Here is an 11961-nt window from a genome sequence, read left to right as displayed (position 1 = left end):
GCCTACTCACTGAGCTAGTCATCCATGAATCAAATCTGGGCTTTTTCTCCCTCTCAGCTGGTTTCAGGGACTCCATATTAGTCAAGGAGGAGGTGTTGGTGGCCAGCTAACCTAACAGGTTAACACTGACTGAGAGGCTGGAGGAGCTGTCATGCACTCTTCACTTAATGGCAGCTGCAGTGATTGCAGCCATGAAATTAAAAGATGCTTACTTCTTGGAAGGAAAGGTATGACAAACCTAGACAGTGTATTAAAAAAACAGAAATATCACTTTGCAGTCAAAGTTCCATATAGTCAAAGCTATGGTTTTTCCAGAAGTTATGTATGGGTGTGAGGTGGACAATAAAAAGTCTAAGGGTCAAAGAATTGGTGCTGGAGAAGACTCTTGAGAGCCCCTTGGACAGAAAGATCAAATCCTAAAGGAGATCAGCCCTGAATATTGATTGGAAGGACTGATGCTGAGGCTGAAGCTCCAACACTTTGGCCAACTAATGCAAAGAACCAACTCATTGGAAAAGACCTTGATGCTGGGAAAAATTAAGGGCAGGAGGAGAAGGGGATGACAGAGGGTGAGTTGGTTGGATGGCACCATCAAGTAAATGAACATAAGTTTGAAGGAACTCTTGGAGATAGTGAAGGACAGGGAAGCCTGGCACCCTGCAGTCCACAGGGTTGCAAAGAGTTGAACATGACGCAGCGACTGAACCACAACAACCTGTGGCTGACTCAGTGCCTGAGGAGAAGTTTGTAGATCCAAGGGGCCAAGCTTCCAATAGACTTTTTCTTTGAGTGGTCTGGGGACACCAAAGCTGAAGAAACATCAGTATCTTCACCATCATGGACAGCAGCCACTTTTTGGCAGGTGTGCCCTCAGAGACTCATGTTCCTGTCATTGTGACCCAGATTTAAGCACATGATTCAAAATTCTGGTTGGTAGAAGTCAGGCATGATTTTAAGGAATTATATTTTGGGTGTGTTTCGAGGATACAAGGAGTCGCTTTCTGTTAGGGAAGGTCCCTTGGCGTATCCAAGAGTGTGTCCCAGTAATCCCAAGATTACTGACACTGCCGGTGGCTCAGTTTGCATATACCTGTTCTTAAGCTACTGAGGGTGGAGGCTTTATGCCTGGTAGTTATGACCAAGACTCACCTCACACAAAACTCCCTGTTTCCTGTGAGGTCAGATAGCTCCCTGAGTGGGAGCTTAGATGGTTCAGTGTTTCTGCCCTGTCCCGAGATCATCTGGAGAGCAATGTCCTGCCCATACTTTTCCATTTGGAAAACCACATCATAGGAAAGATTTTTTATGATCTCACTAGATAAGGTAAATTAAAATAAGGTCACTTCTGAGATTGAGGAGAGAAAAAAAGAGAGAATAATGGAATCAATTCACTAAAACTTTCTTCATGGTCTACTATTTGCTAGACTCTATTCTGGATCACGTGGATATACTTATAAGAGGTCTCAGCTCTGTCCTTCCGAATCTTAAACTTGGAAGTGGTGTAAGAGGGTCTGTGTATATGATTGGTGGAGTGTATAAAGATAAGACCAATATTAAACAAGTAGATAATACCAAACATGAAATTTCTTGCTTTGAAGGACTTAGAGCCTAGGTTTGGAAAGAGAAAGCACACATACTAGTCTTACAGACCTTAAGCCTCTTGTATTTTTCTGTACTCACTCCTCCTTTAAATATACAGTCAGTCATGTACGTGTTTGTGTGCAAACTTAAAACACTATTGTACACTTCTCTTAGGTTTGTGCATGCTGAACCTTGTTTTATCTCTGGAGTTTAGGGATGTATAGGGCATGGAGTATGCAGACGTTGTCCTGAGATTCAGAGATAGAAGTGACCCTCTTTCTGTACCTTCATAAATGAGCAAAGGGTTCTTAAGCATTCAGGTTAAAAATGAACAGCCTCGCTGAAGGACACATAGAAGAAAAGCAACAGTGGTGAGCTCTGAGTAGGTTAAGGAAAAGGAAACTACTAGGGGGTTTTTGTGGCAAGTAAATCTCTGTCTAGGCAGAAATAAGGTTATTCTGGAAGGACATGAAGATATTTTAGGAAGGTGTTTTTCAAACCTCAATAAATTCCATGCTGCTTTTCTTATTTCTGCATATTGCCAACATTATTACATATATATTTTACTGAAATTCCCCTCAAATCAACAGACCTTAAAAACTTATACCAATTTGAGGCAGTACTACATATTACATAAATCTGAAATTCAGCTTATGAACTTTTCAATACAGATTAAGCTTGATAATACTTAAGGTATAAAACATTGTTTGCCATGTGGGATTGTCTTCTGTAACAAGTCACACCATGGCAAACATTGGAAAATGCTGCAACAGGAAGTCCCGTTCACAGATGGGTGGCTATAATATGAACAAAATAAAATTAAAATGAAGCATTACCTTCCTAGGAGACCCTTCCCTTTCTAAAAAAAACTTTCATTCAGTTCTTTGATCCTTCCTCATGAGGGTAGAAATGAAAGGCAGGGGAAAGCACATTTCAAGTGGGCACCAGAAGAGGGGTGGGTAGGGCCTTGACCTTCCTTGATTAAATTTCAGGCTGAAGATATATGAGGAGGGTAGGAAAGAGGAAGGGACAGTAAAAGTTATTGGAGGCCAAGGGAATACCAGACCACTTTACCTGCCTCCTGAGAAATCTGTAGGCAGGTCAAGAAACAAGAGCTAGAACTGGACATGGAACAACAGACTGGTTCCAAATCAGGAAAGGAGTACGTCCAGGCTGTATATTGTCATCCTGCTCATTTAACTTATATGTAGAGTACATCATGAGAAATGCTGAGCTGGAAGAAGTACAAGCTGGAATCAAGATTGCTGGGAGAAATATCAATAACCTCAGATATGCAGATGACACCACCATTATGGCAGAACTATAGAAGAACTAAACAGTCTCTTGATGAAAGTGAAAGAGAACCGTGAAAAAGTTGGCTTTTAAACAACATTCAAAAAACTAATATCATGGCATCTGGTTACATCACTTCATGGCAAATAGACAGGGAAACAATGCAAACAGTGATAGACTTTAGTTTGGGGGGGCTCCAAAATCACTGCAGATGGTGACTTGAGCCATGAAATGAAAAGAAACTAGCTCCTTGGAAGAAAAGCTATGACCAGTCTCAACAGCATATTAAAAAGCAGAGACATTACTTTGCCAACAAAGGTCCATCTAGTCAAAGCTATGGTTTTTACAGTAGTCATGTATGGATGTGAGAGTTGGATGATAAAGAAAGCTGAGCACTAAAGAGTTGATGCTTCTGACCTGTGGTGTTGGAGAAAAGTCTTGAGAGTCCCTTGGACTGCAAAGAGATAAAACCAGTCCATCTTAAAGGAAATCAGTCCTGAATATCCACTGGAAAGACTGATGCTGAAGCTGAAGCTCCAATACTTTGGCCACCTGATGCGAAGAACTGACTTATTGGAAAAGACCCTGGTGCTGGGAAAGACTGAAGGTGGGAGGTGAAGGGGAAGACAGAAGATGAGATGGTTGGATGGCATCACCGACTCAATGGACCTGAGTTTGAGTAAACTCTGGGCGTTGGTGATGGACAGGGAGGCCTGGCATGCTGCAGTCCATGGGATCGCAAAGAGTCGGACACGACTGAACGACTTAACTGAACTGAAGCGAAGGGAGGGTGAGAGAAGGGCTTCTGGCTACTGTCTCTGTCTCACAGGGCATACTAGGAACATTGTACCAGACAGCCTAGCTTTTGTCTGCTACTCCACTAGCCTATAATTGTTGGAAGGCAGGTTCTGTTCCCAATAAGGCATGCATTAACGTTTCTATAAATAATTATTATTAAATAAATATTTAAAATAGTCCTTCAGTTCAGTTCAGTTCAGTCACTCAGTCATGTCCAACTCTGCAACCGCAAGAATCACAGCACGCCAGGCCTCCCTGTCCATCACTAACTTCTGGAGTTAACTCAGACTCATGTCCATCGAGTTGGTGATGCCATCCAGCCATCTCATCCTCTGTCATCCCCTTCTCCTCCTGCCCTCCATCTTTCCCAGCATCAGGGTCTTTTCCAATGAGTCAACTCTTTGCATGAGATGGCCAAAATATTGGAGTTTCACCTTCAACATCAGTCCTTCCAATGAACACCCAGGACTGATCTCCTTTAGGATGGGCTGGTTGGACCTCCTTGCAGTCTAAGGGACTCTCAAGAGCCTTCTCCAACATCACAGTTCAAAAGCATCAGTTCTTTGGCTTTCAGCTTTCTTCAAGTGCAACTCTCACATCCATACATGACCACTAGAAAAACCATAGCCTTGACTAGACGGACTTCATTGGCAAAGTAATATCTCTGCCTTTAAATATGCTATCTAGGTTGGTCATAACTTTCCTTCTAAAGAGTAAGCATCTTTTAATTTCATGGCTGCAGTCACCATCTGCAGTGATTTTGGAGCCCCCCAAAATAAAGTCTGACACTGTTTCCACTGTTTCCCCATCTATTTCCCATGAAGTGATGGGACCAGATGCCATGATCTTAATATAAACAGTAAAGTTACTAAAAGGAATAGACCTAAGAAGTCTTTCTGGAGGAAAGTAGAGATGGAGCAAGGTGAGGAGCTAGAGTACCATACGCAGGCACTTCTAGAGAGACACAAACCTCCAGGGGTGAGATTGGAAACAGCATCCCTAAAGGAGCATCCAGTATCTGTCAGCAGGCAAGCAGACCCAGGAGGCAGTTAGGATCTGAGCTGTGTCAAAGGAATACTCAATGTGATCTCACCCCAGGGGTCTTATCTCCTAGCCACACAACCAGAGTATATGAAAAAGTGGAACTAGAAACTCATGGTGGTAAGTCTCTTTGAGGAATATGATCACTAGGAATAGTGTTGAAAGCCGCAATCATTAATAACAATAATTTAGCAATAATTCATAGCTAAGATATTTTCAAATAAAATAACAGTTAATAATAATGATGAAATTTTTAGTAACCTGACATGAACATTTTCCTGAATTTATGCCTGGCTTCCCTGACAATCACATTATCATTTAAATACATAGATCAATTAAAATAATAAATATATTTGTCCTTTGAGTGGCTGACTTAAGAGGATATTTGGAGATTACGTTTTTCAGAAATGGAACGGGGTCAAAATGTATGTTTGCCCTTCAAATATTGAAGAAGTAAAAGGAGGTCATCTGGCAGTAATTCTATAGGACAAAAAAAAAAAAAAAAAGGAACATGATGGGCTAACTATGAGGAGAACTTATTCCTGTGCCAGTCCGGAAGCTGTGACTTAGAGACCTGAAATGCTAAAAGTCTTGGAGTTATTGGTGAATTTCAAATGTCCACAGTGGTGCAGGCTTTATTAGATCATCAAAGGCAAGCTCTGAGCATGTCTATGTTCTATTCAGAGTAACGCAACATGTGAAAATATGGCCCCTGTAATCACTGTTGGGGGCTCCCCTGGTAACTCAGTGTAAGGAATCTGCCTGCTGATGCAGAAGACATGGGAGATGTGGGTTCGATATCTGGGTCAGGAAGATTCTCTGGAGAAGGAGATGGCAACCCACTCCAGTATTCTTGCCTGGAAAACCCCATGGACAGAAAGCCTGGCAGGCTACTATCCATGGAGTCACAAAGAATTGGACAAGACTTATCAACTGAACAATAACAATGAAATCACTCTTGAGGAATATTCATATGTCTCTAATTGTAAAAAAAAAATTAAGAATATTTTCCACGTCACATAAATTATTTAGTGATCATTAAATAAGCATTGAGACGAAAGGGGAGTAAACTGCAGAGGAATGTTACAAGTGTGACTTGGAGAAACGTCTAGGGTGGGGCCAGGTGCTCAATTACATGGGCAAGGAGAGCTAAGAAGAGTGGCCAGGCTCATGATGCAGAAAATCTGAGATGATGTGACATGGGTATTAACCCCATCATTTAGATACCCCATTAGTTGTCAGTGAGAATTTGCCCTCAAACTGGGCCAAGGTCCTGAAGATGCCAGGTAAGGCAGGGCTCCACTTTAAGCAAGCTTCTCACCAAACATATGCCCCAGGAAACCGAATCGTGGTACAGAATGCTCCCAGTGACAGGGTCCCTGTCAGGCCCTTTTTAGAGTTCCGGGTAAACTGCACTGAGTTGTGCTGTATTTAGGGATTCTCCATTGGCTCAGCAGTAAAGAATCCACTTGTTGTGCAGGAGACATAGGTTCAATCCCTGGGTCAGGAAGAGCCCCTGGAGAAGAGTATGACAGCCCACTCCAGTATTCCTGCCTAGAAAATCCCATGGACTGAGGAGCCTGGGTGGGCTACAGTTCAGGGGGTCATAGAGGGTCGGACAGGACTGGAACGCCTGAGCATGATGACAGTGCAGTGTTTCGAGCTGCTCAGGCTTGGGCTGTTCTATTTTTAGTTAGGGTTCTCTGCAATATAGTCTGCATCTCAGGTCCCTGCCAGCTTTGGGGAATCTACAGAGTCTGATGGGGGGTACGGTGGAGGGATCGTATGTGCTCCAGGCGCACCAAAATGTTTTATTTAATATGGAGGCCCAAATTGTGTTTAACGTCATCCATTTAGTTACTGGAAGTTTCAAATGATGATACGGGTTTTTCTGCCTTCCTTCCACTCCCCTACCTCTCTGCCAGGTCTCTTATGAGAACTGTATTAAAAATCACAGGAGAACATAAAAGTATGGGAAATAAAAATGAATGACAGGCAGAGGAATCTCCCCTTTCCCTGATTCTTTTAAAAGTATCTAGAGATATGATTTTAAAAAACAAGTTGGGCTGGCTCTTGCACTCAAGGAATCACATGAAGCTGACATTGTCTTCCCTTAAGACAACCTCCCTCAAATCAGTAGAACTTTTCTTCTCATATATGCCCAGTGGAAACTCTTAAAGGAAAACTGATTGCATCAGTTGCAGAGGAAGAGGCAACAGTCCCAAATAATAAGATGACTTAAAGGGACACTCCTATAAGTATACAAGCCAAAGCTCCTGTAAAGGACTGTATAATTATCCCTTTAGTTTTCAAGGATCTGCTTTGATTTCTTAATGCCTTCTTGGTGACTGGATTCCACACCCTTTCCCTGAGACACAGCAGCCATGAGAACCACCTCCTGTTTCCTCCTCAAGCGTCCTGAACCATGTCTACTTGCAAATGTCCACGGGTACAGTGCCAGCAGAAGGGCCCTTCTGGGCAATGACTCTCATCCTGCTAGAAGAAAGGTGTACCAAGGTCATTTTCAGCTGCCAAACTTTCAGGACCATGAAACAAAAGCAAATGTGGCATTATAATCCATGGGTTCTAAATCCAAACACCATGCCTTTTTTTTGAGGGGGTGTCCTTACTCACCTTTGCCTCTGCTCTGCATGAAATAAATATGTGACAAACAACTGGCTTTTCTCAAGTGGATGTTCTCTCTGAACAAGGACCGCCCTTGATTACAAAAACCTCAGAAAAAGAGCAAGATCAAACCCTATTGTGTGCTTTCTGCCTATGATAAAGGTGGGATTCCATTCCTCCAACGACACACACTCATTTCAGCATGAACAAAGAATAAAAGATACAGTTCATAGTCAAATGTAAATTTAGTCTGTTTCTCTATTTTTTGGTCATTTTTAAAACTTGTTTTTAGTAACTATAGTTGATAAGTATTTTAGTTGTGGTGGTAGGAAAGATGGTAGTGGTCTGTGTGTGGGTAAAACTTTTATCTTTTTTCCATTGATCCGGAATTCTAGCCTCTTGCAATAAAAGTTTTATGAATCCTGTTTAAACTTTTGCTTGTAGTTGTCCAGTTTCCACAGCACCACTTGTTGAAGGGACTGTCTTTTACCCATTGTATATTTTTCATTTTTTTTTTTGTAGATTAATAGACTGTATGTGCATGGGTTTGGGGTTTCCCAGGTGGTACTAGTGGTAAAAAAAACTCGTCTGCCAATGCAGGAAACCTAAGGGACTCAGGTTCAATCCCTGTTTTGGGACGATCCCTTGGAGGAGGGCGCCACTTCAGTACTCTTGCCTTGAGAATCCCATGGACAGAGGAGCCTGGTGAGCCACTATCTATAGGGTTGCAAAGAGTTGGACACCACTGAGCAACTTAGCATGCATGCATAGGCTTATTTCTGGGCCCTCTATTCTGGTCCATTGATCTATGTGTCTGTTTTTGTCCCAGTATCAGTTGTAGATTTTTAGTATAGTCTACAATCAGGGGGTACGATACTCCTAGGGTTTTTTTTTTTTTTTTTCTCTCCAGATTGCTTTGGCTATTTAATGTCTTTTATGGCTCAAAATTCTCCAAGCCAGGCTTCAGCAATACGTGAACCGTGAACTTCCTGATGTTCAAGCTGGTTTTAGAAAAGGCAGAGGAACCAGAGATCAAATTGCCAACATCTTCTGGATCATGGAAAAAGGAAGAGAGTTCCAGAAAAGCATCCATTTCTGCTTTATTGACTATGCCAAAGCCTTTGACTGTGTGGATCACAATAAACTGTGGAAAATTCTGAAAGAGATGGGAATACCAGACCACCTGACCTGCCTCTTGAGAAACCTGTATGCAGGTCAGGAAGCAACAGTTAGAACTGGACATGGAACAACAGACTGGTTCCAAATAGGAAAAGGAGTACATCAAGGCTGTATATTTAACTTACTTACTTGCTTAAATTCTTACTTACTGCTTCTTCTTACTTACTACTACTTCTTACTTACTTACTACTTCTTCTTACTTACTTACCTGCTTACTTAACTTCTATGCAGAGTACATCATGAGAAACGCTGGGCTAGAAGAAGCACAAGCTGGAATCAAGAAATATCAATAACCTCAGATATGCAGATGATACCACCCTTACGGCAGAAAGTGAAGAGGAACTAAAAAGCCTCTTGATGAAAGTGAAAGAGGAGAGTGAAAAAGGTGGCTTAAAGCTCAACATTCAGAAAACTAAGATCATGGCATCCAGTCCCATCACTTCATGGGAAATAGATGGGGAAACAGTGGAAACAGTGTCAAACTTTATTTTTGGTGGCTCCAAAATCACTGCAGATGGTGACTACAGACATGAAATTAAAAGACACTTACTCCTTGGAAGAAAAGTTATGACCAACCTAAATAGCATATTGAAAAGCAGAGACATTGCTTTGCCAACAAAGGTCCATCTAGTCAAGGCTATGGTTTTTCCAGTAGTCATGTATGGATGAGAGAGTTGCACTGTGAAGAAAGCTGAGCGCCGAAGAATTGATGCTTTTGAACTGTGGTGTTGGAGAAGACTCTTGAGACTCCCTTGGACTTCAAGGAGATCCAACCAATCCATTCAAAATGAGATCAGCCCTGGGATTTCTTTGGAAGGAATGATGCTAAAGCTGAAACTCCAGTACTTTGTCCACCTTATGAGAAGAGTTGACTCATTGGAAAAGACTGATGCTGGGAGGGATTGGGGGCAGGAGGAGAAGGGGACGACAGAGCATGAGATGGCTGGATAGCATCACTGAATCAATGGACGTGAGTCTGAGTGAACTCCAGGAGTTGGTGATGGACAGGGAGGCCTGGCATGTTGCAATTCATGGGGTCGCAAAGAGTCGGACACGACTGAGCAACCGAACTGAACTGAACTGATGGTTTGATACAAAAATTCAACATTCGAAAAATGATGATCATGTCAGCCAGTCCCATCACTTCATAGAAGTGGACAAATAGAAGGGGACAAAGTAGAAGCAGGGACAGATTTTATTTTCTTGGGCTCCAAAATAATTTCAGATGGTGATGGCAGCCATGAAATTAAAAGACAATTGCTCCTTGGAAGAATGCAGGAGAGGATGAGATGGTTAGGTAGTATCACCAACTCAGTAGACATGAATTTGTGCAAACTCTGAGATATAGTGAAGGACTGGGAAGTCTGGCATGAAGCAGTCCAAGGGGTTGCAAAAAGTTGGACAAGACATAGTGATGGAACAACAACAAATGGTGTGATACAAATTTTAGGGTTATTTGTTCTAGTTCTGTGAAAAATGTCAATGGTATCATTAAATCTAAAGATTGCTTTGGATAGTATGGACACTTTAAGACAATGAATACTTTTAATCCATGAACATCTTTTCATTTCTTTGTATCAACTTCAATTTCCTTCATCAACATATTATAGCTTTCAGAGTATGTATATATGCTTTTCACCACCTTGGTTAATTTTATCCTGAGGCATTTTATTCTTTTTGATGTGATTTTAAACAGCATTGTTTTCTTGCTTTATCCTTTATAGCCCATTATTAGTGTATAGAAAACTGCAGATTTCTACCCATTAATCTTGAATCTTGTAACTTTTTGTGTATGTGTACTTAGTTGCTTAGTTGTGTTCAACTCTTTGTGACCCCATGGATTATAGCTTCCCAGGCTCCTCTGTCCATGGGATTATCCCAGCAAGAATATTGGAGTGGCTTGCCATTTTATTCTGCAAGGGATCTTGCTGACTCAGGGACTGAACGTGCATCTCCAGCACTGGCAGGTGTGCGGCCTGGGAAGCCCTACTGAACCCATTTATTATTTTCAATCATTTTTGGTGGAGACATTAGGTTTTTAAATTTGTTTTCATATTATTTTATACTGTCATGACATCTGTAAGTAGTAACAGTTTTGCTACTGCCTTTCTAATTACTATGGCTAACACTTCAAATCGGAGAAGGCAATGGCACCCCACTCCAGTACTCTTGCCTGGCAAATCCCATGGACGGAGGAGCCTGGTAGGCTGCAGTCTATGGGGTTGCTAAGAGTCGGACATGACTGAGTGACTTCTCTTTCACTTTTCACTTTCATGCATTGGAGAAGAAAATGGCAACCCACTCCAGCGTTCTTGTCTGGAGAATCCCTGGGACGGGGGAGCCTGGAGGGTTGCCATCTCTGGGGTGGCACAGAGTCGGACATGACTGAAGCGACTTAGCAGCAGCAACACTTCAAATACCCTAATTAGAAATGGTGAGAGTGGGTATCCTTGCCTTGTTCCTAATTTTAGAGGAAAAGCTTTTAATTTTTCACCACTGAGTATGATGTTAATGGTGATTTTGTCATTATATTGATATATGTTCTCTCCATATTTACTTTGTTGAGCATCTTTATTATGAACGGGCTTTGAATGTTGTCAAATGCTTTCTCTGCATCTTTTTCAGCCTGTGGTTTTCATTTCTTGCAGTGTTTTTGTCTGGCTTTTAATGTATGACAAAACCAATACAATATTGTAAAGTAATTGGCCTCCAATTATAATAAATAAATTAATATTAAAAAAGAGTAATGCTGGCCTTATAAAACAAGCTAGGAAGTGTTCCCCACTTTTCAATTTTTTAAAGATTTTGAGAATTGGTGCATATTCCATATGTATTTACCTTATGGTTACAATGGTGATTACATCCTAAGGTTAAAACAACCTAGTTTGGACTGATGCCAACTTAACTCCAATTGCATTTTAAAAGATTACTGCTATAAAGCTCTATCCCATTTTTATGCTGCTGATATCACAAATTATGTATTTACATTTTTGTCACAAATATAGTTTTGAAATTATTTTTAAATAAATTTGTATTTTAAATATAGTAGTAATTAAAAAGCAAAGTTGCAAAATAAAATTACCATAATACTGGCTGTTCTAGACATTCATAACATTGTACAAAAGGCAGTGACCAAAACCATCCCAAAGGAAAAGAAATGCAAGAAGGCAAAGTGATTGTTTGAGGAGGTTTTACAAAAAGCTATGGAAAGAAGAGAAACAAAAGGCAAGGGAGAAAGGGAGAGATATACCCGACTGAATGCACTGTTCCAGAGAATAGCAAGGAGTGATAAAAAAAAAATAGCCCTCTTAAATGAACAATGCAAAGAAAGAGAGGGAAGCAATAAGATGGGAAAGACCAGAGATGTCATCAAGAAAACTGGAGATATCAAGGAAAAATTTCATGCAACGATGGTCATGATAAAGGACAAAAATGGTAAGGATC

The sequence above is a fragment of the Ovis canadensis genome, chromosome 1 (genome assembly GCF_042477335.2).
Source record: "Ovis canadensis isolate MfBH-ARS-UI-01 breed Bighorn chromosome 1, ARS-UI_OviCan_v2, whole genome shotgun sequence".
In the NCBI taxonomy this organism is placed as follows: domain Eukaryota; kingdom Metazoa; phylum Chordata; class Mammalia; order Artiodactyla; family Bovidae; genus Ovis; species Ovis canadensis.
This window is presented reverse-complemented; position numbering follows the sequence as displayed.